The sequence below is a fragment of the Triturus cristatus genome, chromosome 10 (genome assembly GCF_964204655.1).
Source record: "Triturus cristatus chromosome 10, aTriCri1.1, whole genome shotgun sequence".
Lineage (NCBI taxonomy): Eukaryota > Metazoa > Chordata > Amphibia > Caudata > Salamandridae > Triturus > Triturus cristatus.
In genome coordinates this window covers 7,601,843-7,614,362 of record NC_140593.1, presented here as the reverse complement: position 1 = coordinate 7,614,362, position 12,520 = coordinate 7,601,843, and positions in this window count along the sequence as shown.

The following is a 12,520-nucleotide window of genomic DNA, read 5'->3' as shown; positions in this document are numbered from 1 at the left end:
GCTGGATCCTTGTCATGGCTGGGTACTACTTTCTTCATTTCTAATAATTCTAGTTTAGTTATAGGCGTGTACACAAACACGCGTGTAAAGTTATTACCGTCACCTCTGATTGGGTGTACTTCGCGTAACGGGTTCTGTCTATCTATGTGATACATTTTTCTTCCTATGATGGGAACTGGAACGTGTTCTGGGCATACGAAATTTAAATATTGGTTTCGGAATTCTAGAATCTCTTTAATCAAATCAGTACCTGACCCTCTCCATATATTCGTGAGTAGTTCTGTCAATATGTCAGGTAAGGGTCCTGGATCGGAGTGTTGACTTTTATATAATATAAGGAGGTGTTGAATCATGTATATACTAGCTAAACGCTGTTCGTATGGGTCAAGATTCAGAAACGTGTGTGCAAGTACATCATCATTGTAGTCGCTGGGACTGTCAGCCCATTGTACTACTGACCTAGCTAATTCTTGTTCGTCCATGGAATCGAGCACATGGTACCCCCTTCGATCTCGGAGTAATTTATCAACGGCTTGGAATAGGTGTTCGGGGGATTTTGTATTTAACATAGGATTTGGAAAATGCCTATTATATTCTGGACGTATTGGACGTATCTGATCATTAAAGCCTCTAGTATTATTATGGGGTCTTCCTCTACCTACGTAAGCTATCGTCTCCACTTGTTCTGAATCTTGCTCCTCCTCTTCTTCTGATTCTACTCTGTCTGTTTCCCGTCTTTCTTTATGTATACGTTCTACTTCCTTGCGGATTTTTCGACACATGGCGATTATACACGCCTGTCTATCATGTTTCTCTTCTGATATGTTCTGACCCCATTTGACAAGTCTTTGCATGGTATCGTGATCTGCCCCGGGCCTGTCTTGATTCCTAATTACACAATTTATGAAAAAACGTAGTAGTTGTCTTTGGACATCCACTTTCTGATATTCCATAGCTTCGTTAATACTTTCTGGACCTCGCCCTGTTTGGACAAAGCGATATATTTCGTCTAGGTGTTCACCCATTCCTGGTATCGTCATTAAATATAATGTAGCTCGTCTTATACGTAGTGATGATATGAGCAATTTATCCTGTCTACCTGGTACTGGGTCGTATCTACAATCCACAAGTTGTTCTTTAAACATGTCGGATGTCGCTAATTGGGGTGTACGTTGGAGTGCTAAATCTCTAAGGGTCTGTTTATTTCGCGGCGGGGTAGCAAACATGTCTGTCGTACCTCCTGTAGCACCATCTGAGGCGCTAGGCACGAAAGGATTCGTTGGGCGTAGGATAGAGATTGTAGATGCAGGAAAAACTGCAGAAACGGACGGACCTGTGGGAACTTGTGTAGGAGTTTGTAGTTGCGGGGATACAGACGGATGCTCTTGGTGTTGAACACCATCGGCAAGCGGTGTGGGTGGCATGGCATTAGCATACTCGGGAGCTACGTCATCTAAATAGGAGGAAAGGAAAACGTCCTTTGCTGTTTTGGGATGTGTTTTGGGATGTGCTTTTATCGGGAGTAATGGAGAAGTTAAATCTTTTGGTATTTCCGGGGTAGCCTTAGGTAACCCTTCGGCCAGAAGAGGATACATACCATTCATAAGAGTGTTTCTTTGTCTATCTATTTGTTCTGATTTTACTCGGGTACCTTCCTCAAGTAATAGATTTTCTCGAGTTTTGTTTGAATTCTCTCTACCTTTCTCTTCTTGTCTGAGTGCTTTTTCTGTACGTCTGTATGATTCTTTACGCCATAATTCAATGGCATCTTTCTGTGACTGTCTGGCTTTCTTTTTCCATAATTCTTCTTCTACTCTCATGATGCAATCTGCATCCCAGGTCCCCGCTGCGGGCCATCTCTGACTTTCTGGTAATTCCTTGGTGTAGTCCACCCATAAATCAAGAAATAATACGGCGTCTAGGCCATGCTTATGATACATAAAGTATCCTGGAGTGTCCCTAGGTGGAATGGGAACAGCTTCTTCGAGTACCCCTTTTCTAGTTTTGATCTGTCTTAGTTTCGAAAAGAGCGGCATTTTTAGATCTTATTATTAGAACACACTTTATACAATGAACACAATAATGAACAGTCATTCACACCACAATGTATAGAACGTATTAAAACATTTAACTTTTAACAGTTTTTAACGAACAAGAATAACTAATAGAAAACTAGTTACTGACATAATACTGACACTAGGTAATACTTATTTATATGCAAGACCTACTATATATACTGCTAAACAGTACAGATACACTGCTGAAACAGTGCAGACCGGATTTGTGTACCCAAACCCGTCTTGACCGGCACAGACTATGTGCACGTAAAATGCCTCCCCGGTAATGGTACTCACCGGGTAGCTCGGAACGGAAGGCCTCGGAACGGAACTGAAACTGGACCGGACTGGACTCGACTCGACTGGACTCGGAACTTCGGAACCTGGTGGGCCTCTGTATACCTCGGATCTTTCTCTCTCAGCTAGGCTCTGGTCGGGATACTTCGCACTTCTCACCGCCTCGTCTGGGTGTTGATCGCAGCCTCAGTCACCCCCGCTCGGCCGGAGGGAGATACAGGAAATCCTGCGGGTACGCGTTTTTGTCCGTTCAGCTGTGGCAGGAGACCGGGCCTGCAACGCACCGCCGGCGCGTGAGATGAGAAAGTGTCCCTATTCGGGCGCCAATTTATGTGGTAAATATTTCGTTACCGGTACTATTTTTATGCGGTAAAGTCTTAGTGAGAATAACTCAGTAAAAATAAGAGGCAGAATCCGTGGTATTAGAGGTTTTAAAAGGCTTTATTCCTATACAAAGGAATACAATTCGAATTGTAGGCATTCTATTCCATCACCACGAAAGTTCAGGAAGGAAGGGCATATATTATTGACAGATAAGCAGTTTTATAGAAAATGCATTACAGTGAAACAGATGCAAGAGGCGTAACAGCTGATAATACAGATAAACTGTGCATACGTAACTAATAGAGGCGTATACATGGGTGTAACTAAAATACGTCATTAAACATGATGTCACAGGTGGGTGGATCCACAGAAGAATCCTGCAATGTCAGCAGAAATATTTGGCAGAGATGCGCGCGCAGCCGTATGACGTGGGATTGACGTGCAACTAGAGGGTGAAGGGGACTTGACATTTAGCTCTACATGTGGAGACAGAAGTCTGGGGGTCATGTCAACCTAATCCCAAATCATATCTAATATCCTATGTTTAAAGAACTGTGTTATCCAAAAGGAAAGGTCTCTAGGATAGAATCTATTCTATACTGACTGTTAGTGCGTGTACAAGCGTCTAAGTGTCTACATGAGATGCGAGGGGGTAGGAATATTCCATGGTAACGGGGCTATGAATTACTTGCACGAGGACAGTGAGGCCTGGCCCCTTGCACGGTAGCTGGAGGAATGTTTACCTAAACTGTTAGACAGGAATGCATCGGATGAGGAGCGAAGTAGATAATCTTGAAGGTGAAATACAGTTTTTGGCAGGCAACAGGCTGGATCAGGCACCGTTAGCCGCGCAGGGAGTAGGACAAAGTTCATGGATACAGATGCAGGCTCAGACTGGAGCTTTCAGAGGCAGAAGACAGGAAAAGGCTTGATGACAGAATTCAGGGCCTACTCGCCTGAATCTGTAAAATGTGGAAAGTGAACCACATAAAGTCGGTGGCCTTTCATACTTAGGAATGGAATATCTGACCCATTCATGGCGGATCTGAAAGAGGACATGTTGACGGTGGACTCACATATATTTGCGTCTTCAAAACTGGAGCAGGAGGGAACATACATGTACTTATAGCATGTACATGGAGCCGTTGGGGTCTACGATAGGGGACATAACTGATCACAAAATTCATATTTCCTCACCTTGACCAGACTTAGAGGTCCTCTGACTGGGTGACCATACAGAAGCTCAAAGGGACTGAACCCCAGAGACTTCTGTGGCACCTCACGGTGTGGTACTTTAAAACATGGAACCACATTGGAGGCAGGCCCCTACCCTGCCGACTTTGGTATTTAACAAACCGCAAATGACAAATGCGGTATGTACAAGTGTTTTTGTCATGTTTAACTAAAGAATTCACCGTATATATATATATAATACTACATATTGAACCCTCGGGTTCCATGTTAGAACAGTAGCCATTTTTGTGATTGCCCTCACATAGGCCATGCTTAGGCCTAAAGGACACGTACACCTTCTGTGACTTCTCTGTGACCTGGGCAGCTTGGCTCCGCCACTCCAGGTCAAACTGGTCTCACGAGTTCCCCGTCCTCTGGCCACCTGTGATTAGCATCAGGGCTTGACACACCATAAAGTCTTTTCATCCTACACAAGCCTCCGGCTAATCTCTTTCACACCTGACTGTTCCTGCTTTATGGCTTGTTTCCCAAAACAGGAGATGCTCATGTTTATTGGGGCCTATCGATATCTGATGTGGGATCTGAACCTTGCTGGGTAAATAATTACGGGCTGGCTTAACTGGAATGTGGGATGGTCATCATGACTCTGCCTTTTCGTTTGCAATGTATACATGTGAATGACCAACTGCAAGAGAAGGGCGGTGTTGCCCAGAGCGTAACATGCTCCATAAAAGAGGAGACTGGTTTCTGTTCTGGAGACTGCCTCATTCAGTTGCTAAGGCTTCTGTGCGACGTAGTCTCACCCATTTAATAAAGATGTCTTTTTCATATTTCAGCTTCTTCTGCCAGTTTCTTTGTTACATTACCATGAGAGCGTCTTTTATAATACTACAGCAACAGGATAACCCGAAGTCATAGGGTGCTATCCCTGGCACCGCTGGGGTCCTAAAATCCCCGGTACTTCAGTTGGCGCCCGACAGCGTGGCATCAATACAAGTGACTATCTGGAGGAGCGATCTTGTCAGAGGACAGAAATCTACTGGGGAGAACAGGACAGAAATCCACTAAGCAGGTACCGAGGTTCTGGGGGATTCTTTGTCTCTGCAGCCCAGTATATCTCTGATCTTTCTGACTTTGACTCTCCAAAAGATGTCACTCCCGATTAGAACCCTTTTTGGCGTGAGTATTATAAAAGTCGTTTTGTTATGAAGAACTTGAGAGTTAGAATTTGGATAACCTTTTGATTAATAAAAGTAAGAGTTAAGTATAAATGGGTCGCTCCCACTCCTTTGGTTCTTTGGGTCTTTGATTTGGTTATCGCAATTACCAAAGCCGAGGGGTTGGTTTCTTGGTTTCTGATTTGGTCATTGCAATTACCAAAACCCAGGGTCTCGCATATTTGCGAGTGTATTGGTAGAGATAACCCCTTGAAGTTTGAAGCTAGATTAGTGAGCTATAAGATGCCTGATCTTAGCAAATTTGGAAATGTAGCTTTTGGTTTGTATAGGTTTTGATATGCGAATTGCAATTTGCGTAGGCAGGTAATGAGGAGATATTTCTCCATTTGGTTTTGATTATAATACTTGCGTTTTCAGCAGTATTTTTGGCATGCCTGTTTGTAAGCTCACATGGAAAAATGTGTTGCTTTTTGTTTTGAAAGGTACCATAGTGTAGGAAATATCTAAATAGGTTAAATTTAAAAACATATTTCTTCCTTGGTGATTTTGTATCCTCAGGGAATTAAAATATGACATAATACAAAACAAGGATCCTTCGTTCTGCGCAGTTTCATGAATGAAGATAGGCAAAGCTAGTGAATTGAGCGCATTCACTACTTCTTGGACATGCATCTGTCTGTGGGGCTGTTTATGCAGCCTTTTGGAACACTATTGAAAAGCGTTGCTTGTAAATATGACCTACAACTAGTATTTGCAAATGGTTTGTTTCAAGTATAGTCTGTGAGCTGTTCTTTCTTTCTGTCATGCGTATTGATTTGTAAGTCAACTGTGTGTTTAAATGTCTGTGGTTTTTTTCATTAGTGCAACTTCCGTAAGTAAATTGCGACGGCGCTATTTATGAAAAATGGCTAAAGCGCGCTGTATTGTCTGTTTAACCCCTTTCTGTTTATGTCTGAAATGAGCTCAATATGTGTTTGTGGGTCTTCTGATGTTTCCAGTCTGTTAAGTAGATTGCTGGTTAATTAATATCAAGTAGAAACTTAAAACAAAAATCCAGAAATGAACAATGTGATGTGCTACAATAGCTATGTGTTGCTCTTTAATTTATAGAATGAGCAATTGTGCACATATATAAAACTGCCGTTAAATGCTTAAAGGATAAAATTAGAAACACATTCGATAGATATAAATCAGGCCCCAAAAATGAAATTATCTATTTTTGCAAAAGTAAATAAATCTACAGCATTTTCCTTAGATGCATTGTATTAGATGTTCACAGGCAAACTTTTCAGCTGCAGTATATTTGATAGAAATGTTCATTCAGCCAGCACCTTCCCAGTTGAACACGGGTGGAATTTGGCAGAACCGTCCTTTTAAATGAAAGTGGCGCAAAAATGTGACGCGTTTCAAATTGGGCTTATGCGCTTAGGCTTGTGAGTTAAATGTGTCCAAAATGATAGGCAAGGGATGCAGCTTGTTTTTTATACATGGAATTATCACAAAAAACGAATAATTGGGATTTTTTAAAAGAAAATTATTAATCATGGGAAAAATTATTTTAAAAAAATAAGTGCTTTTCAAAATCGTTTTTTGATATTTATAAAGCTTAATACTCATACTATGACCTCCTAGCATTAAAATTTGATTTAAGTTGTGTTGCATCACTAAAATGACAAGCATTCGCGCGTACAATTTTCCCTTGGCACAGGCACAAACAAGCTCATTTTTATAAAGTATAAGTTATTATTTCCAATGCCTGACTCATGGGTTATGTAATAGACATTCTGGTAATGCATATTATGCAAGAAAATTGTAGGATATTCATTTTTTAATGCTTAAAATATCAAAGTCGAATTTGGGTAAAAAGACTGTTTCAATTGCATTTTCTTTCATTCAGAGTACTGTTTAAAGTGTCTCAGGCTTCAGTAAATGCATACGTTTAGGTTTTGATATATATATACAGGTTGTGCCTTCTTATGATTCAATGAGTCAATGTGCCAGTACAAAGGCTTGTTTTAATATCAGGGTTGAAAGTTCTAACTTTAGCTGTGTCTGTCACAATACTACTGAACACGCTATGAAAAACAGGACCTTTTTAAAACTTGGAGAAATTGAATAAAATATGGTGTCACAACCCACAACTATTTGATGTTAATAAAAAACGGCCTTAATGGAGTTAGCACCCACACAGAGAAAGAGAAATGGAGAATTCTTTTTTGATGAGGGAAAAAGAGGATGTTTGTGAGCAGGTACGTGATGAAGTCAGTAATGATAGAGGGGTGGAGAAATGTAGAATTACGGTTATAGGAACTAGGTAATACGTAGGAAGGAGAAGAACAATTGGGAAAATAGAATGCCGTGGAGGGAAGAGAGATGATGAAGGGGAGTAATAAAGACATGAAGAGTAGCGTGAGGAAGGTTGTATTGACGAAGGGAATAAAAAGGAATGTGGTATCGGTTTGAGTAAGTAGGAGGGGAAAGATGAGATTGCAGGTTCTAGCAGTAGGGGTGAAAATATTGTAATTACCTGGCGGGAGGCACTGAGTTTCATATGCTAATATGAAAGCGACAAACAGAGCTTGAATAAAGGCAAGTGACTAAATGATGAAGAAAATATCAAAACTCATTGCGAATACAATTCACAGTGCCAGTGGACTGGGGCAGAAAGCGGTCTCACTTGCTGGAGTTCAGTCTAACTTTAGCTGGGCCTACTGAGATGTTCATTCATTTAAGGTTGATGAAATGTGTACCATTGCATAGGATTGCAACAAGCATTTATTCTAAAAACTGGTATGTGTGTTATTAAATTTTGTGAATTATTCACAGTACATGTAGTTTAACAATCTGGGAATAGGGATAATTTTTTAGCGCCTAAAAAGGAGAAATTATTTTTCAACATAGAGCGAATTATTGCAAGTTAGGAGGAATTAGGAAGGCCTTCTGGCTTTGACGAATTCAGAGTGTCAGAAGCTGGGGGTTGGGAGAGCTGCAGAGGCTGGCTCGGTCACGCTGCTGAGATGCTATCTTTCCCGTAAACAATGGAGTTGACATTTATGACCTTTTAAATTAGGGCCTTGCCTCTGTGGAATGCAGAATGCCCTTGCTACACGGGCCTCTAAAGGTGGGGTTTCTGGTTTCTCCATAGCATCACTAAAACTAAAGAACTTAATTCCAAAGGGAAAATATAGCAAAGGGGTTTTCTTTGAAAGTCCAAACATCATGTTAAATGCTTTGCTGATACATTGGTGCTCTAAAAAAAAAATAGAATGATGCCTGACAGTTAATAATGGCAATTTATTTTTGTGTATTTGGTTCTCTCATGAATTGTTCTTGCTGGTCCTGTATGTTAGAAGAGAAACAGTAAAGTTATATTTGACAGCAGATTTCCATTGCCTGGTGATCTACTGTCAAAAAGGAGGGTAAGTATTTTAAACCTGACAAATTAAACAGGCCCAAATATTGGGTTTTGGGCTGCAGTTTTACAGTGCATAAAGTACATGACATGGTGTTTGTGTGTCACCGCTTATTACATATGCTATTGTTTTGTCTATGCTTTTTTGTGCTTGATATACAGCAGGTATATCTGATGGCTTGACGTTTTGTGCGTTTTTATTATTTTTTGCATGTTTTCGTTGTTTTTGTTGCTGCTTTTTGATACTATTACAAGTTTACCTGTTTTGTAAGGGGATGGTCATGACGATGCCCATCGCTACGCAACAGTTGGTTGAACTTGTTCTGGTTACTAAATTCCACAGCTAATGATATTTCATGCTGTGAACATGAGAGGCAGCACTTTACCAGTGCATGTCTAAATTGGCTATAATGGTATTACAGAAAACTAAAAGAGATCTACAGGATCAAAGTGTGTCACTTACTGCCCTTTTCCCTTAATGGAACAGGCAGCCTTACATTTATGTATCCTTGATTGGACCTAAGGATGAAATTATAGATCTGTGACTCAAGGTGGCCTAATTTCTATATTACATTAGGTAATGGTGTCCTGTCTCCTAAGTAGCATATGGCCTTTGCTTCTTAAAAGGAAACTAGGTTTTCATTTTTCCCTGCAGAAGGAACTGGAACATTAGCTAAGATTGCCGTATATGGTGTAGTCGCCAGCGGTAGAGTTAAAATGTATGTAACTTTGGCCTTTTGTGTACCACCCGTACTCTTGGTGTAGTGTCACATCCCTGACTATCACCCAAGTAAATTCTTGTCCTTCCTATAGATTTTTATTTTTATTGCTTTTGTTTCTTCCCTGCCCAATGTCGCATTATGCTTAGTGATTGGGGATTTTAGTTGTGTCCTAGTTCCAATTCCCTTTTCCGTATTCCTTTCACCAGTCAGCCCATTTATTATTGTAGGTGTATTGTTCAGGTACACACTTCCAGACTGCAGTGATGCACCAGGAACCCCCATATTATGTACAATTCCCTTTTGCATGACCAGACTGGTTTCCAAGAATTTTCCTTAGGCCTACTTCAATGTTTTCCAGCCTGACTGTCAGGATAGCGATAGACTGGCTAACTGACTCAATATTATAGTAAGACAAGTTTTCCATCTCAAAAGGAGATATCTTACGTTTACTTTTTGAACATGACAAATTTTCAATGTCTATTTTTAATGTGGTTTTTACCCTTTTTGTTCCTGCTGCTTTAATTTCCGGTGGGATCAGAAGTTTCTAATCATGCAAATATCAGGACCCTCTAGTTCTTGTCTTTTGTTTTCATATCTGACTATTAGCCTGTGTATTGCCTAGTGCACCTGATGTGAAAGGTTTCTACATGCCTATGATAATTTGTACCATGTGATTTCTCTATTGAGATGTCCTAGATAAGGAATTTAGAAACACTTATATGTAATCATTGGAGAAAAAAAAATGTGTTTGCCCTATTAGACAATGCCACCATATGTGAAGACATCTATTTAGATAGAATTCTCGTGTAGTTATCTACCCTTAGATGATGGAGGCTCTCACACGGAAACCCAATTGAAAAGCTTAGAGGCACTGTTTTGCCTACTGCCTTTTTATTTGTATTGCTTCCTGAGAAAGACAGTGTATTCTAGACGAAAATTGTCCCATGGCGTGTGGCCACTCTTTTGAAAATCACAGGCCACCTGTTTACAGTCCCCTTGTTATACAACGAACTGTTTAAAGCATCACACTTGCTTCATCAGAAGGCGTTCAATATCAGAAAAGAAGGAGGAGCTGGATTTGCCACAGAACCAGAATTCCAGTGCAAAAGAGCGTCTGTCATGTGCTGGTAACGTCTGACAGTGTGCAGTCCCTTGAGCCCCTTGGCCTGAGTTTTTGGCCACACACCCCCCCTCTTTTCCTTTGCTTCAATGGAAGTGCAGTGCACCGGCGGATCCAAGATTGACAGAAGGCACTACATTCCAGTGCCCATAGAAGAATAGTCTGAGCGTCCTCTGACACTGAATGACGAGTGTTGGAGTATGAGAATGGTCCCGAATCTGCACGAGATGACCTGTGCCCTTGATCAATGGAGAGCACACTACCTGTAGTGCCCGCCGCAAAGGAAAAATACTGGCGCACTGCCTTGAGACATTGAAACTTTTTTTTCGAGTGAGCTGTGGGTGTTTGCCAGGAGGGCACTCCAACTAGCAGTACTTTTCTCATGAAGGGCTTGAATGAAGAGGCCCAGGCAAAAGAAAACAACAGAAGAAGATTTGATGGACAATAGAAGCCTGCCAGAGAGGCTTTTTGAACGGACTCTGGGCATAGGTGGTTTCACAATAGGTTTCCGTGTTATTGTATAGAGTAGGTGTTAAGGAGACAGATTGTTTTGCTGGCATTGTTTTAAAGTACTATTCTGTTTGGTAAAAGCAGAATAGAGTCAATTGTCTGTGGAAAGAGTATTTTCACCTCAGAGCATTGATGAGGGTCACCACTGTTTCACCTGAACATAAAAACTTATTATTTCATTTGTAATAGTGGTCACTACTTTCTCCCGTTGTCTATATGTTTTTAATAACGAGTCTTCTAGTGTCTTTTTAAACATGACGTTGTCATTTATGGGTGGGATCGTTTTTCTCTACTCAATTGACTTCTGCACCCGCTTCCCAACCTATGTCCTTTCCTACTACTGTTTCTTTGCACTCTTTTCACCCTTTTCCTGAACATGAGCAGGTTAGAAGATCAGAATTCGTAAGCAATTCTTTTGTACAGCTTCTGCATCAACACTAGTTAGTAATGACCATCACTAATTATTGGGTGTGTGATCTTATGCCGCCTACTACAGATAGAGGTATTCCTTATTTTGTCATGCCATATGTGGCCTTTGTGCTACTACATGTGTAGACGTGTCCCGTGAGAGTCGCTAAGTAATAGGATGATGCTACAGCAACATCTCCATGACTTCATGTCTGTAGACCTGGACTCGGATTGATGAGAGAATAGTTATTGCCTATGTAAGGGCAAAAGGAGGGTCTGTGGTACTTTAAAACATGGAACCACATTGGAGGCAGGCCCCTACCCTGCCGACTTTGGTATTTAACAAACCGCAAATGACAAATGCGGTATGTACAAGTGTTTTTGTCATGTTTAACCAAAGAATTCACTGTATATATATATAATACTACATATTGAACCCTCGGGTTCCATGTTAGAACAGTAGCCATTTTTGTGATTGCCCTCACATAGGCCATGCTTAGGCCTAAAGGACACGTACACCTTCTGTGACTTCTCTGTGACCTGGGCAGCTTGGCTCCGCCACTCCAGGTCAAACTGGTCTCACGAGTTCCCCGTCCTCTGGCCACCTGTGATTAGCATCAGGGCTTGACACACCATAAAGTCTTTTCATCCTACACAAGCCTCCGGCTAATCTCTTTCACACCTGACTGTTCCTGCTTTATGGCTTGTTTCCCAAAACAGGAGATGCTCATGTTTATTGGGGCCTATCGATATCTGATGTGGGATCTGAGCCTTGCTGGGTAAATAATTACGGGCTGGCTTAACTGGAATGTGGGATGGTCATCATGACTCTGCCTTTTCGTTTGCAATGTATACATGTGAATGACCAACTGCAAGAGAAGGGCGGTGTTGCCCAGAGCGTAACATTCTCCATAAAAGAGGAGACTGGTTTCTGTTCTGGAGACTGCCTCATTCAGTTGCTAAGGCTTCTGTGCGACGTAGTCTCACTCATTTAATAAAGATGTCTTTTTTCATATTTCAGCTTCTTCTGCCAGTTTCTTTGTTACATTACCATGAGAGCGTCTTTTATAATACTACAGCAACAGGATAACCCGAAGTCATAGGGTGCTATCCCTGGCACCGCTGGGGTCCTAAAATCCCCGGTACTTCAACGGTAAGCGAAGAGAAGGCATGGTAAGAGGACGTCCCACTTACGCCTCATGGGTCCTTCTAGGCCCATTATCATGCCTTTGAGGGTTCGGTTGAATCTCTCAACCAACCCGTTTCCTTGGGGGTGGTAAGGGGTGGTGAACTTGTAG